The 16820-nt window shown below is 35.8% G+C and overlaps 1 protein-coding gene across 1 annotated transcript in view; it reads left to right on the top strand.

Moving 5' to 3' along the window:
- Positions 1 to 16820, top strand: part of PDE11A (phosphodiesterase 11A) — a 359091-nt gene that overhangs the window by 100868 nt on the left and 241403 nt on the right. The gene's annotated exons all lie outside the window — the stretch shown is intronic.

The following is a 16820-nucleotide window of genomic DNA, read 5'->3' as shown; positions in this document are numbered from 1 at the left end:
CTACAAACATTTTTTTTTTAAATGATCTTTTTCATTTCCACAGCGTCTCCTACCACTTTTACCTTGAAATTTCTAAATCTCTTTGTAGCTCTAATCAGCTTTTATAGAAACCTAGGTTTGATGGCTTTGGCTTTTACATCCTAAAGCTAATATTGCTTTCATCTAAGTGAGAAAGACATGCAGAAAGTGACACATGTTCCTTCCTTTCCTGTGAGAATCTCATTGACGTCCAGGTGCTTCTAGTTGCAGCAGTCCACAACAGAAAGTCACTACAGTAGTCACATTGCCTGTTTTATAACTGCTTTTATTCCCCTAATTTTTTTTGAGGTTTCTGTTTTTTAGATTTTTCTCTGTGTATGATCTGAGTGTTACCCATTAGCTCTGAAATAAGTTGAATGACTGGCATTGTTGTTCTTTTTCTACATTTTATTAATAGGTAGGAACAGAAATCCCCTGGCGGCCTTCAGTTATGAGACATTATAAAATATCAGTCTCTTTCTTTTCCCCTTCCTCTCTCTTCCCTCCTCATGACCAATCAGTAAAGGATGTTTCTACCTGACCTTCTTCAACTTGGGACAGGTCTGTGTTTTAGTCATTTAATTTTGTTTAGTTTAGCCAGGCAAGATGGCAGGACTGAAGCTCAGGGCTTTGCGAAAAGCTTCCTAAAACGGAAAGGCGCAGTAGGAGGCAGAATCACTGCTGGTGACTTTTGAACTCTCCCGGTCTCACCAAAACAGCCATTAACTAGCTGTGGAGCCTGGAGCAAGTCACTTAACCTTTATGAGTTCTAATCTCCAAACAAGCAAAACTACTGACTTCCCCCTCCCCTACTTTATAAACAATGTGTTAGAGGAAAGAAAGAAAAAAAAACAAAACCAATTTGAAAAGGTAAAAGGAAATATACTGTAGAGGGTTGCTGACAATTTTTGTGTTGTTATCAGATAGGCGGCTCAGTGTTCAGCATGCACAGCTGCTGTTTTGTGATTTGCCTAAAGCTTTGCTGGTGGATGGGTTGGTTGTCAAATTCTATCAATTTTACTTATAAAAAGACTCTTGGATCTATAACCTTTAGAAGTGATGGTTTATATCTCCACAGTCTTGATTCTTGCTCTCTCTCTCTCTGGAGTACTGTTGCTCGAGTTATGTTTTTATAGTCCTAATGTGAACATGCCACTCATTGTTAAGTCTGACAGCTCTCTGTTGCTTCCAGCATAAAACCCAAACTCTTTAAAATGACATTTGAATCACTTCAGGATTGAGTCTCAGCTACTTTTTGACTCTCATTTCTAGACGCATGCCCATACACTGTTCACACTTAAGTCCTATTGAAGTCCTCGCCATTTATAGGACACCAAATGCATCTTCCCAAATCTTGATTTTTGCTTATTCAGTTCCCTCTGCCTAGAGTTCAGTTGACATCACTAATTGAAAAAAAAATCCCTACAATTCCTGAGTCATTTTTTGTTGGACTGAAATAAAATGATTATCTTTTCTCTTGAAAATACACGTGAAAGCAGAGATCGAATCTTTTTCATTTTTGTATTTCTAGCAATTAGCAGAGATATGTAGTAGATAGTCAATATTTACTTGGAGACAAAAGCTAGAGAATTACTAGTTTGCATGGTTATATGTATTTTTAATATCCATATTTTCCCTAGGAGAGATATAGTAGTAAAACAACCAGTTAAAGAAATAAAATAAGCATTCTTTACTACTCACCAGCATGAATTGTTATTCACTGGGGGAGAATAGCTATTTACAAGATTGGTACTGACATAAATAGTTGCAAACCACTCTTTTAGTCACTAAAATGTGATTGTTGATAGCAATGAATATTTGTAGCAAAGAGCTCACTTACAGTTTTTCTCTGCATGAAATCTTGCACATATAGGACCTTCAGGTTTCAGCATTATGGAGTATGACAGGTAAAATATCCATTCCCTGCTTTCTGGTAGCAAAGCTTCCCAATACGAAGCACATGAAACCTTGGGTATTTAAATCCGTGTCATAATTAACAAAATTATGGCTATGTTGCAAACACTAGAGGATTTTAATAGCTGAAGAGTTGGTTTATCTGTGGGAATTTTCTTAACTCTGTATGAGTAAAGTATTTTCATCTGAATAGTTTGTTTTTTTAAATAGCTATAACCTTAAGCTTCATTTTATTTAGCTTGTATATAGTAATTTTTTTTCATCTCCTCAACCAGTCGGTATTGATTGGGAGAGTACCAGAATTCTAAATCTTTTTTAATTTGCTATTGAAAAAACAATTTCTTCTTTAGGATAATTTTATGGTACAGATCAAATTGGAGTCAATCAAAGAAAATCTACCAAATCAGAAAAATATTTGTCTTCTTAACTAGGTTTACCTAAGTGAATTATTTTATTATTTTGAGAACCACAAGGAAAATTCATTGATGGTGGCAGAAAAGTAAATGTGTATTTACATTGATAAGCCTTGGTTTTTAGGAGACAAAATAATCTCTTACACTTAAGGATTAGAATAAATCTGGTCTCTGCCTTTTCAGTCTGTGGTACCAAGTCTATGTGGGATGAATGAAAATGAACACACTTTGTCTGACTAAATCACCACTCTCCCAGCTGAGAGAGTTTGGGGAAGTGCTTAAGACTGTGGGCATTGGCATCAGTTAAAGTGTCCTAAATCTTAGCTTCACCGTTTAGTAACCGTGTGACTTTGGACCAATGGCTTGGTGTCTCTCAGCTTCCATTTCCTCATCCATAAAATAGGTATTCATTCATTCTTTCGCTCATTTGTTCAATTAGCCAACAGATATTTATTCTACAAATACTATATGCCAAATCTTGTTATAGGAATTTGGGGAAATAGGAGTGAACACAACAGGCAAAAATCTTGGCTCTCATAGAATTTACTTCTAGTCAGGCAGTATTAACAGTACTTATCTTTCCATAGTTATTTTGGAAATTAGCTGATATAATGCAAGTAAACTGCTTAGCTCAAAAGTCCAGCACCTAGTATATCCAGTAAGCTACGGAGAGTGAGCAGCCCAGTTTGACAGCATACAGCAGAGATGCTGGGCAGGGAGGGGTGGCTGTAGGCCTGGGGAGAGGGTAGTTGGGGTCAGTAGAGGCTGAGGTTTATTGAGCACTCACTCTTTGTCAGACTCTGCACCTGAAAGCTTACAACCACCCTGTAAGGGAGGTACTGAGAATAAGCTCATTCATTCATTCAGAAAGGCTTTACTGAGGATCTTCTATATACCAGGTATTATGCTGGACACTGGAAATAAAAAGATGAGTAAGATACAAGACCTACAAGTCCTTCTGTAAAGCACAGGGAACAATATTCAATATCTTGTAATAGCCTATAATGAAAAAGACTACAAAAAGAAATATATATATCATATTTTACATATACATATGCACACACACACAATTGAATCACCATGCTGTACACCAGAAATTAACACAGCATTGTAAATCGACTATACTTCAATTTAAAAAGAGGTACAGGATTTTTCTACTGCAACGTACTCACTCACAATGAGATCAGTGGAGAAAATACCATTATAAAGCACAGAGTGCTTCCCCAGCACCTAATCCGGTCTGAAGCCGTACGGCTGGATGATGGAGGCCATTGGAAACATCTCAAGCTCTGATTACAGAATAGCTCCAGCTCCCATCCAGCACCCTGCCCTATCCCTAAGTTGTATTTGTGGCTTGCTAGATACTCTTGAAAGTTGCCCTAAACTTGTGCTTTAAAGTGAGAGCTATTTTAGATACCATATTTCTGAAAACAGATTTTAAGAGAGAGGCAAGGAACAGGGCAAGAATCAGTTGGATGTTCCTATCGATCTGCTCTCTTACCTTTTAGGTGGACAAGGAGGAAAGACACTTGGGTCACTAGACTGTACCTGAGTGGGCCTGTTAACTTCACTTTACTAGATTTTATCTGTCAAAACTGGGGTGGCGGGGGGAGATTTCCTTTCTTTGGGGTCATTTTTCACATTTGAAGGAGTTGTGCTAGAGGCTGTCAAGACCTGTTCCTGTTCTGACATTTTGATTCCCTGTGTAAGAGGATAGGTGACTGCAGGATAATACTTCTTTGTGGGTATGTGGAAAAGAAGGTTATACTAGCATGTGTTCTTGCACGATTCTGGCTGATGATTGCTCTAAGAATCCATGTAGAGCTCATCCTGAAGGTACAGGAATGCTGGTGCGACCAGGGTGTGACTGACGGAATTGAATAAGGAACCTTAAAAATACAGCAGAAGATATTTGATAATTTTGAAGCATATTTTTACTTTCTTATTTTTTCTGCGTTTGAAATAAAGGACATAGATATGGAAAGCTTATTTACTGTTGTCTTTTATTTATTTTTCCAACACAAAACATACGGAGCTCAATACTGACCACCTCAAAGCATTTCTCTGTTTAATTTGTTTTAAAATTTCTTGTATGCAACTTTTTTTTTTCTGTTGAAAGTGAAAACTTTGAACTTTGGGAAGTTACAGTTCAAAACTTAAGAAATAAGTTTTATTTCTGATATAATGTTAACTAAATCTCCAGTTCAAATCTGGAAATTTCTGGGATTTTTTAAGCTTTTCTCCTCCCTCCAATACCTGTGTCCATTTTGATGATAAAGCACACCTTAATGTATATAATAAATATGTTCCGAAAATAGGAATCAGATCATGTTTAAAATGTAGTGGGGATATGCTGTTTAAAAGGCTTACATTGTAATTTTATTTGCAGCGTTAAGTTATTTGACCTTAATTTATCTTTGATGTATGCTTGGATTTTAATCTGTTAGGTTTGTCTAAATCAAGGCACATCATTTAACCATTGGATCTATTCCTGTTTATTACTCTCATAAAATCTAGAGCTATCACTTTAAAATTTTAAAATCCAAAATCTCCTGTGGTTAGGACTGAGTTACTACTGACAGCAATATAGAGTTTTTCTTTATTTACAATGTACTTTATATCCAAGATAGTGTTCTATATATATAAATTCAGTATGTAATTAAACGATCTCATTAAGTTTAACTGAAGGATTGAGTGTCTTCATTTTACTGATTATATACCTACAGATTATGACTAGGGATATTGATATATTTGTGGTCATATATTCACTGAACAAATATTTATTTAATGCCTACCATGTGCCAAACACTGGGCTAAAAATGCTGGGAAATGCAAAGTACAATATATGATTTTCTTTAGAGACTTACAATTTATTAAAGGAAATAGATAAAAACACATAAAAAGTTACATGATATAAGACAAATACCAATATGAGACAACAATATAAAGTAGCATCTCTCAAATCATGGTATGGGAGATTTTAGGCAGTAGATATGGACAAACATTTTCTATAATAATAGTTATGTTTATAATTATATAATAGTGTGTATATTTAAAATTACTTTCAAATTATGTTAAATGATACTGACTTTCCATTACGGTTATGATCTAAAATTCCTATAAAATTAAATATACTTAATTTAAAATATGGGAGTTGGTTTTAACAAAATATTAAAATTGAAAACATAACAGGTAGTATGTGGATATGGAAAAAAATAGTGAGGAATATGTGAATACTGAGATTTCAGAGACTGATGAATGAAACACCTACAGTAATTTGGTGACAAGGCATCATTAGCAGCAACACTGTGTGCTAGAGGAAGAAAAGGTCCTGGCAGGCTGGAAGGTCGGGCATGCTCTGTGGAGAAGGAAGGAGAGGAAGGGGGACATCAAGGCTGTGGTTCTCAAAGGGACAGAAGAAACTGGAGGCTAGAATTCACATTATGTTAAGGGCCAGGGAAAGAGTTTAGAATGGAAGGTCTCTGTGGGGGAGAATGGGAAAAGAGGCTAAAAATGTAGGCTGAAGGAGGAAAATGGTTCAGGGCATTGAATGTTATGTTGAGAAACCTGGACTCTTCCTGCTGTTTATAAGAGGAAGTGTTTTATTCCACTTGGGGCCAGTCTCCAGGAAGGATGATCGGTAAGATCTGAAAAAGCTCCTGGATCTTGTATGTCTCCCAACATGAGATTCTCACCATTGTCATTACTGAAGGATTTGCTATCTGGGATTATTATCTCCTCTACCACGCACTGTGGTTCCATAGCAGTTAGTACCTTGAAAGTACCTTGACTTCCAACTAGTCAGAAGGCAACATTAGGATATGGGTCCATTTAAACGGAGGATGTGTAGGCCAGGGCTAGAATGGCATCAAAGTATGGGATGCTGGGCAGCTCAAGATTGCTTTCTCTCAGTAGTTTTGCTTGGGGCCTGACCTATCTTCTCTATATAGCAATTATGTAAAAGAGTTGCAATAATGTGTTATTGGATTTGTCATAATGTATTTCCTTTTTTTTTTCTTCTAGACTCAGCAGCTCCTATGTTTTAGACAATTATACATGACTATGGCAGGTCTCAAGTTCTCTTACAAACCTAATTTGCCATAATTCTTTCATGTGATTTTATTTTTGGAAAGCTTGGGAGTTCATTTTGAACAGCCTAGGTGTTCTCCTAAGTTTATTCTCAAGTATGTTTAAATACAAATTTGGCTTAAAAATAAACATGAGATGACTGTAATGTTTTATAATGTAATTCAATTTTGGGGAAAACATTTGTAAATAATGAAAAACATTACTAATTTTGCTATTCAGTTGAAATTTCTTCATTCCAGATGAGTTCCAAAATGGTACCTATAGATTCTTGCTAACACAGTGATATCAAAGTGAAACTATTTTCAAATTGTTTTCTGTCCTTCGTGGTGGGTGAGAAGAATAACTCTGAGCTTGATCTCTACTCCAACTAAAGCAAATCTGCCTTAATTTATTTTTTATATCTGTCCTCTAATGACATTTTGAACTCTAAAATAAAGATGAAAAAAGATAAAACTAATCTATGAGGCACTTCCCCAAGTGGTCCAGAGATCAAAACAATAGTGACAGTGATTGCTCATCACTCCTGCCAGGAGGTGCTCAGATAATTACTAGACCTTTTATGATACATAGTGATAAATCCATCACTATTTGACTGGGATCAAGACTTGGCTACTTAGAAAAAGAAGAGTGTTTTTACTCAATTACTCCATTAAAAGTACGTTATAATGATTTACTCTAATCATAAGCATCAACCAGTATTCCTAATACCTACAAATGTAAAGGCTTTACAACTGGAGTAAAATTTAGAGAAATAAAATATGTATCTAACCTCTTCACTAATAATACTTGACAGATTTGTATCTCTACTCCTACCGACCTATCCAACCATCTATTTGATTTGACTTTTTGATATCTAATTGATATATCAGATTTAATATGGCCCAAATCAAATTTTTGGATCCTCCTTTTAAACTATTTTCCCCTGAATCTTCACTGTTCCAATAAATGATCCCACTATCCACTCTTTTACTCAGTGCCCAAACCTTTTTTTCATTGCTCAAATCTAATCAATCCATAGGCAAGAGCTGTTGGCTCAAAATATATCCTAATCTCTCCTTTCTCACCATCTTTATAGCTACCAGCCTGGGCATGATCCAAGGCACCATCATTTCTTGCCTGGACTGTTGAGATGGTCTCCCACTGAGTCTTTCTGATTCTACTAATGCTCCATAACAATCTATTCTTCATTTGGTAGCCAGAAAGATCTCTTAAAAATGCGTATCAGATCATGGCACCTTTTTGATTAAAACCTATCCCTGCCTTCTTATTCTATCCAAATTCCCAGCCCTGGTTTACAAGGTCCTACACAGCCTGAGCCCAGTCTTCCTTTGAGATGCTTCTCCTCCTGCTTCCCTCCATGCTCAGTACTCTCTAGCCACAGGGAGGGACTTTCCTGTATCTGTATCTGTTCCTGGTACATGCCAAGCTCATTCCAGTCTTAGGGCTGTTAACCTCTTCATCCCTCTTCCTGCAACTCTCTGTCCCCAGGTCAACTTCTTCTTGTCACTCAAATTCCCCTTCCATGGGGAGACCTTTCCTAAATTAGTTCCTTCACCCTCAATTCACTCTTTCTGCATAGCAGGAAAATTCTCTCATTCATTTCCTGTTTGTTTATTGTCTGCCTCTACCTCCTTTACTCTAGAATGTAAGCCACATGCGAATAGCAACCTTATCTTCATGAGAACCGCTTATTCCCAGTAATTAGCATAGTGCCTGGAACATAGTAGGGCCTCAGTAAATTTTGTTTATGGATTCAGTATTTATTCCTCCTTTTATTTAATGAATTTAAGGAGAGAAACCTATAGCTCTTTCTCAGGTTCTTTTTACCCTTACCATTATGTCAATCTCTGTTAACTCTAGAATGAAATTATATGGCGAGTCAGGAAAAATACGGCACTTACTTCTGAACCCAGCTCTGAGAGTTGCTCAGTTTAGGGAATGAGGTCTTTTCCTTAAGGCTTGATTCTTCTGAAATTCACCAAAGGTTTAGGCATTTCTCCTTTGATAGCCGTTCTTTCCACTGCCTTCATGAGGCAGAAACCAAAAGAGGGAGATAAATTTTTCCCAGCGTGTGCAAGAGTGATATTTTATGATTGCCTCTTTAAAATTGCAAAGGAAAAATTTACCCCTCTCAGCCTTATCTTATTTTCCTGTGTAGATAGAGATTTGTTAGTCTGGGTTTTCTCTCTCCACATCCAAAAATAAAATGTAATTATTCAACAAGTAGATAGAGTTGCACAATAATTTAAAGACAGAGATGGAATGATAGTGATTTCACAAAGGGTGTTGTGTTGCTGTTGATCTTGGGATGCCCTTGTTCTGCCCACCTCCACGCCTCTCTGCAGGCCACCTAATCAAACCCTTGCATATACTGAGGGGGAAAGCATGCTGCAATCCCTTACATACTGTCGGGTTCTAAGTGTATTAAAAATGCATTGAAAAAACAGAGGAAGGGGAAACAACAGTATATAGGTCCTTCAATAAATAGTTTTAGAATGATAGATTTTAAAATATCTTTTAATACTTTATACATTTCAAAATTATAACATGTATTATTTTGTTTATTTTTATTATTCTTAAAATCAGAAAAAAAAAAAAGAATACTCTTTAAAAGAGAGGATTATTGGAACAATACCCCTCGGTGGGCTGTGAGCAGCCAGGCCTCGGTACCCTTCTGTGTGACTGTCACCGACTTCCAAGCCTGGTGTAATAACCTGGATGATCACATAGCTCAGTGGGCTCTGTGTTATTTTCTGGTTCAGAAAAGCTGGTTCAGGTTCACAACTGGCTTAAAGAATAATTCTTTTCCAGACAAAAGCTGGCTTAAAAATCACATTGTACTACATAATGGAATTTCATTTCTTCCTGAGCAACATCACCCAGGGGAGGTTTTTGTTTTGTTTTCTTGTTGTTTTTAGGATTAAAAAAATGACTTCCATTGAATTGATAATGTTTGGTTCCATGAAAAGAAACGCTATTGAACTTAACTATTCTCAAAATTGGAGTTCTGAGACCATTGAAATTAAAGAATCAAATTTACCATCTTTTTTATCCCTTTTTGTTGGGGGAAATAGCATGTGTTATATACAATGTTGGCTTTTTAAGAAAGGTGGAAATATTTGTACTTTTATGTTCTTAGGTACTAGGAAAAGCCAGTAATGTTGTTGACATACTTCCAATAACTTGCTGCTCCAAATCTGATGTATGAAACAGCAGCTGACTAGAAATGCAGACTCTTAGGCCCCCTGCAGACCTACTGGATTAGAATCTGCAGTTTGACAGATCCTTAGGTGATTCTTAGGCACATGAATTAGGAAGCATTGTTCTAATATACTTTGGGAATTTCCAGGTCCTAATTGCTTCATTTACTGCCCTTCCTCCTTTTCCTTTTCTCCAGCCCCTGATAGTAAAGTCCATAAAGTGTAAGTTTTAACCTAAGGTCTGTGGATCCTTAGGGAGTTGTAGGTGATGGTTTGTGAACCCACTGAAATTCTACATGAAATTGTGTGTCCATACACCTACTCAACTTTTATTAAATTCTCATGAAGCAACCCCTAGAAAATGTTAGCAATTCCGGGCTGCAAAAGCATAGATACCATGTTCTGCCTTGAAAGATGAATTAGAGTAATTCTTGAAATTACAGAATTATTACCCTTACCTGGGAAAAACCTAGGAGAAAACACCAATAAGCTTTTTCTACTGTTTTAATTTAAAAAATCAAACTGATCAGAGAGTTGATCACAGAAACAAGGAATTTTTGGAAGCAGCTTTCTAGTTCCCCAAAATCGGATTCCACTTCACTGGCCTTGATGTGTTTAGGTTAGGAGAAAATTACCTGTTCAGTTCCCATAGGTCCTTTATATTTTAGGACAATTAAAGATTAACTTTTCCATAATATGAATTTTGTGCCTTTAACTCTACCTTTTTTGTTTGTTTGTTTAATTGAAGTAGAGTTGATTTACAACGTTGTATTAGTTTCTGGTGTACAGCTTAATGATTCAGTTATATATATTCTTTTTCATTATAGGTTACTACAAGATATTGAATATATTTCCCTGTGCTATACAGTAGGAATTTTTTGTTTATCTATTTTATATATAGTGGTTTGTATCTGCTAATTCCGAACTACTAATTTATCCTTCCCCTCACCTTTCTTCTTTGGTAACCATAGGTTTGTTTTCTATGTGAGTCTGTTCCTGTTTTGTAAATAAGTTCATTTGTATCATTTTTTAGATGCCACATATAAGTGATATCATACTATATTTGTCTTTCTCTGTATGACTTACTTCAGTTAGTATGATAATCTCTGTTTCCATTCATGTTGCTGCAAATGGCATTGTTACATTCTTTTTTATGGCTGAGTAGTATTTCATTGTATAAATATACCACATCTTTATACAACTGTCTGCTGATGGACATTTAGGTTGCTTCCATGTCTTGGCTATTGTAAATAGTGCTGCTGTGAACATGGTGCATGCATCTTTTCCAATTAGAGTTTTCTCCAGATATATTCCCAGGAGTGGGATTGCAGGACCGTATGGTGACTATCTTTTTGATTATTTTGATTTCCTAGGACAGTGCTCCTCAACCCTGGCTACATATCAGATTTGTCCTATGCCAGATAAATTGAATCAGAATCTTAGAACCTCTGGGGTGAGGACCAGGCTTAGTGGGTTTTGTTTTGTTTTGTTTTAATTCTCTTTGGGTGATTTAAAGTGTAACCAGGTTAATAATCATTTGCACAGAACAATGTGTTCGGTAAATTCCAGAACAGCTTTCTTGGAGAATTGTGGCTGTTTCATATCTAAGGAACACTGATTCTGTTTCCTCCATACAATGAAGTTCCTTTTTCTATTGGAATATTGTTAAATCTATGCCATGCTGTGCTGTTTTCCTTCATGTCAGCAGAGGCTTGTTACAAAGAAGTTGTACAGATCTGGAACTGATTTCAAGAACTATTGAATCTTCCAGTTTTTTAGCTGCTGCTCAAATTCCTAGTCCATCTCAGAAAAGCTTCCTGATTTTTATATTATGAGTGACTTCAAATACAATAAATCTGAAAGGACCCTCTCTCTTGGGCTCCTTTATGGAGGATACTTGATGTGTTGTAAGAAATGTTGGAAATGAGTAATTGTGCTGTAACTAAATAATTTAATTGTAAGAAACTTGTTTTTTCCTCCATGTAGAAATACTTGGCTGATACTGTAGTTACAAAATGAACAGTCTCTGACATTTTGAATGCTAAGAACACAAAAGTATCTGTAGGATTCAGAATTTCAAGGAGCACAGGAAAGTGCACTTAGACTGGAAGTAATTTACAGTCACCAGTAATGCCTTTCATCAAATAAAGGAAGTGAAATCTTATGGTTAAGTTCCCATTTATAAAAGTTTCCCCTAAGACACATTCACAAATTGACGTGGAATTTTACATATTCACATTTTTCTACTTTGTACCTCAAGCATTTCTAGCATTATTTTGTAGCCCGTCCTCTGAAAAATAACCTAAGAGTTTATTTGTGTAGTAGCCTTTTCTAAAGGAGATTTCTGACAATCTGGGCACTTGCCTTCTCAGTCTTGAGAATTGTCATGCGAATTAGTGGGATTTATGCTCACCTCATGTTCACCTCTGGAATGGATTCACCAAGGATTCATTTAATCACTATTTACTTCAAGATCATGAGAATTCATGCCAGAGAATGATAAATTAGTTTTAACATCATTTGGGGGTGGGGAATGGAATTATAGAATAATTAAAATCTGAGAAAGATATTTTTGAAGTAGCAGCGTGTACTCAATGCTAATGGAAAAAAAATTGGAACTGATTATTTTCCTAGTATTAATGCTTCAGTGTTCGCCATAAAAATTCAGAAGGATAATGTAACTTGTATGATATTAATTTTTCTTAACCTCCTTCTAGCTAAGGGACTTCTCAGTTGTCTCCTAGTAAATATATATAAGCAAAGTGATTTTCTGCTTAAAATGGGAAATGCATTTCCATTATATTTATGCTTTTAATCTTTACACAAAATTGCTTAATTTTAGGAACCACAACAGGAGGCTTTGTGATAAAATTGCTCTTCTTTCTGATGTGCTTTGGCATCAGAATTTGTTTTTTTCTTGGTGGAGGCTCCAGTTTTGTGACAGCTCAGATTCTTGCCTGATAGTTCCCTCTTTTTCTGTTTTGCAAAAGAGGTCCCACATCAGTGTTTCATTTGAGTTCGTGAATGATCTGCTCACCTCATTTAAGTCATTTTGCTCTTACGCCAAACTAAAATAATCAAGGAGATATGACAACAAAATTCAAAATGTTTTTTCTCTTTTGAGAAAGACTAGTGACTCTTTGAATTGTGAAGGTTTGATAATCATTCTGCTTCAGCCCACGTGTACGAGTGTCTGAAATGTTCCAGGCTCTGTGCTAGGCATGCCAGGGAAAACAGTAAACGCCTGCCAGTGGATCACATGAGGGAGAAAATGGAAAACTAGTAATTATAATATTTTGTAAGCACATTGTGCAGAGCTGGGAGAGACCGCAGAGAGATGGCAAAAATCTCTGAGACAGTTAGGGGGGGTTCCGTGGAGAAGGAATATCAGTTATCAGTATTATCTGTTCAGTTACAAGAAACAAACTGATTTAAGTTACAAGCCAAAAGAAGAAAAAAGACAGAGATCAACTTACTGGAAGGATATGGATTTCTGACAGAATTGAAAAAAAAAAAGGCGGGGGGAGTATGCTGAAGAACTCAACCTTTCTAGGCCCTAAATTGACGAGTTCTGGGCATCCAGGTAGAAGAAACTAAAGGACAGTCACTAAAGGATGTTGCTGAGGGATGCATCAGCTCCCAATATCTTCTGCCCCTGTGTCACTCCTCTCAAGATTCCCAAGAGAATGTCTAGTTGGCCTATGTGGTCCAAGTGTCTACTCCTAAGCTAAGACAGGACACTTTGATTGACTGTGCAGTCAAGGCTGTGTGCAATCAGGGAAGAGTAATTCCCAAAGGGAAATCAAGGTGCTGCTTTTGGGAAAAAGGTGGAATAGATGAGATGCTGTCAAGCAAAACTGTCAGAGGTCTACTCCAGGAAAGGGTACTTAATCCTTGGAAGAGTAGGAGTCTCTTCAGTAGAAAATAGGAGAATGACATTCTAAATAGAAGGCATAGAATAAACAAAGACATAGTTATGAAAGACTCTAGCTTTCATAGAATGTCAAGAAAGTTAATATGGTGGGAATAAACTATCGATGAGGAAGTCTGGTTGGTGAAAAGTGACAGGAGATAAGGAAGTATTTCCATATGTCATATGAAAGGATTAGGATTCAGTCTTATAGGTAATCAGGTTTTATTATTAATCTTTAAAATAATTTAAATGAGAAAAATAAGCAAAATATAAGCAGAAAATTGACAGAGAAAGGAATTAAGGAATTTAACTGACTAATATACCTATGAAAATGATCAACTATTAGAAAGCAAAGTAATAAAATATAAAGATACTATTTTCTATCTATTCAATCAACAAAGATTTCAAAATAATAATTATACCTAGAGTTTGAGAGGATAAGCTGGGATGAAGCTTTTAATTACTGTAGGTGGGGGTATAAATTGTAACAACTGTAATTTTTCTAGAAAAAAAATTTGACAAGGTTTATCAAGATCCTTAAAATTTTTTGATCCAAAAATTCCACTTCAAGGGTTTTGCTTTAGGAGAATAACATTGGATGTAAACAGATATTAAGGTTCAAAGATCACAGTGTTTCATAAAACCAAAGAACTAGAAATTACCTAGATGGTCAATAGTAAGAAAAATCATCATATAGTTATATATTCCAATTCAGACATTAACCATGTTTTCAAAGAATTTATAGTATCACAGGAGGATGGTCGTGATATATTAAGTAAAAGAAGTAGTACACACACATGCACACACACTAGTACTATTCTGACTTTGTAGAGGAAAAAAGGTAGTACACCTGTATATGTATCTATGTACCTTCTGATCACCATTATCTATGTACCTATTTGACTAGAAGGAAGCAAAACAAAATGTTAAGAATGGTTCTCTCTAAATGGAAGGATTGTGGATGATTTCAACTTCCTTCTTTATGTTTTTCTGTGCTTTTCAAATTTTTAAAATAAATACACATTCCTTTTTAATTTAAAATTAAAACTAAGATTTTAAAAATAGAGGTATATTTAGAGGGGTGATTATGCTTATGTAAAAAGTCAGGCAATACAGATATCTAATAAAACTGTTTATTGTCTCAGTATTTGACACAGCAAAGAATTTCAAACAATTTCAATGTCAATGTCAATTTCTCAAGCAGAGCCTTGAAAAGTAAACTTACATAAACAGGAATTCTTGGTGTGGTCATCTGCCTGTTGAATATCTCAGTTAGAGGACACTGTCTTTCATAAAGATCAACAATGAAGGATGTTTCAGAAAACTACACATTTGTGACAGAATTTTCTATTGGGTATATTTTCCATATCCTCTAATCCAAAGTTTCTCCTGCCATAAGGTAAATACTTTCCCCCTTGTTTCTGTCTAGAGGATGTGAGTTAGGGATGGGGTTTAGGTATTTATTTTCATCCCTTGTGGACTAGAAGCCCAATTCTAGATTACAATATCATCTTCTTACCTTTAAAGTCCAGGCTAAATCATGCAGATACCCTCAGAAATGGCAAAGTCTCATACTCTGAGCATTTTCTTGAGAATGTCTGACAGCATATTCTGAACACACATAAGAAATAAACAAACCAACTCAACATTAACTTTTGAACATGTAAAGAAGACCATTTTAAAATGGTGCTGGGAAACTTGAATATCCATCTTCAAAAGGGTGAAGTTAGACATTTATCTTACACTATATGCCAAAACTAACTCAAAGTAGATTAAAGATCTGGATGTAAGACCCCCAAACTATAAAACTCCTTAGAATAAAACAGGGGAAAACTGTCATGGCATTGGATTTGACAATTATTTCTTGGATATGATGCCAAAAACATGGGCAACAAAAACAAAAGTAGACAAATGGAACTACATCAATCTTAAAAACTTCTGTTTAGCAAAGGACACAATCAACAGAATGAAAAGGCAACCTACAGAATGAGAGAAAATATTTGCAAATCATATATCTAATAATAGGTTAATATCCAAAATATATGAAGAACTCCTGCAGCTCAACAACAACAAAAGAACTTGATTAAGAAAATGGACAAAATGGACATCTGAAGATGATTTAAAATGGCCAAAAAGCATATGAAAAGATGCTCGCGATCACTAATCATTAGAGAAATGCGAATAAAAAATACCACGAGATATCGCCTCACATCAAAAAGGATGACTATTATTTTTTTAAAAGAACCAGATGATAACAAATATTAGGGAGGATATACGGAAATTGGAACCCTTTTGTACTGTTGGTTGGATTATAAGTGGTACAATCGCTATAGAAAACATTATGGCAGTTCCTCATAATAATTACAAATAGAATTACTGTATGATCCAGCATTTCCACTTCTGGGCATATATCCAAAAGAACTGAAAGGAGAGTTTTGCAGTGGTATTTGCGCACCCATGTTTTAGCAGCATTATTCACAATAGCCAAGTGGTAGAAGCAACCCAAATGTCCACCAACGGATGAATAGAAAACAAAGTGTGATCTATATATATATACAATGGAATATTATTTATCCTGAAAAAGCAAGGAAATCCTATCACATGTACAGTATGGATGAACCTGAAGACATTATACTAAGTGAAATAATCCATTCACAAAAAAAACCAAACACTGTAGGATTCTACTTATGTGAGGTACCTACAATAGTCAGATTCATAGAAACAGCAAGTAGAATGGTGGTTGCAAGGGCTGGGAGAGGAGGGAAAAAGGAGTTGTTTGATGGATAAAGAACTTCAGTTTTGCAAGATGAAAACATTTGGGAGATCTGTTTCACAACTAGTGAATATCCTTAATAGTACTGAACCATACACCTAAAAATAGTTGGAATGGTAAATTTTATGTTATGTGTGAGCTTTAGGGTGCTTTTTAAATTACCATGGTCAATGGTAATCATAATATGACATCATAATATGATTCAGAGCACTCAGTGTTCTGGAAGAAAAAATCTGAATTTCTTTATCTGGAACGTTTCAGGAATAATTGCCTTGCTGCCATAAAACATTTGCATTCGGAAAACAGGGATTTCAGGGATTTGGGTATTTAACTGGTGGGAGAATTTTCAGATAGGAGAGTTAGAAGAAAGCATGGGGCTGGATCTGGTAGAATCTCAGCTTTGCCACTTACGGGTGGAAAGTTTAGGGCAAGCTGCTTGATGTCTTCAAGGCACAATTTTCTAGTCTGTTAAAATGAGTTAACACTACTCAAATCAGAGG

Source organism: Vicugna pacos, chromosome 5 (genome assembly GCF_048564905.1).
Source record: "Vicugna pacos chromosome 5, VicPac4, whole genome shotgun sequence".
In the NCBI taxonomy this organism is placed as follows: Eukaryota; Metazoa; Chordata; class Mammalia; order Artiodactyla; family Camelidae; genus Vicugna; species Vicugna pacos.
Note: the sequence above shows the minus strand (reverse complement) of the source record. Positions and strands in the feature narration are given on the sequence as shown.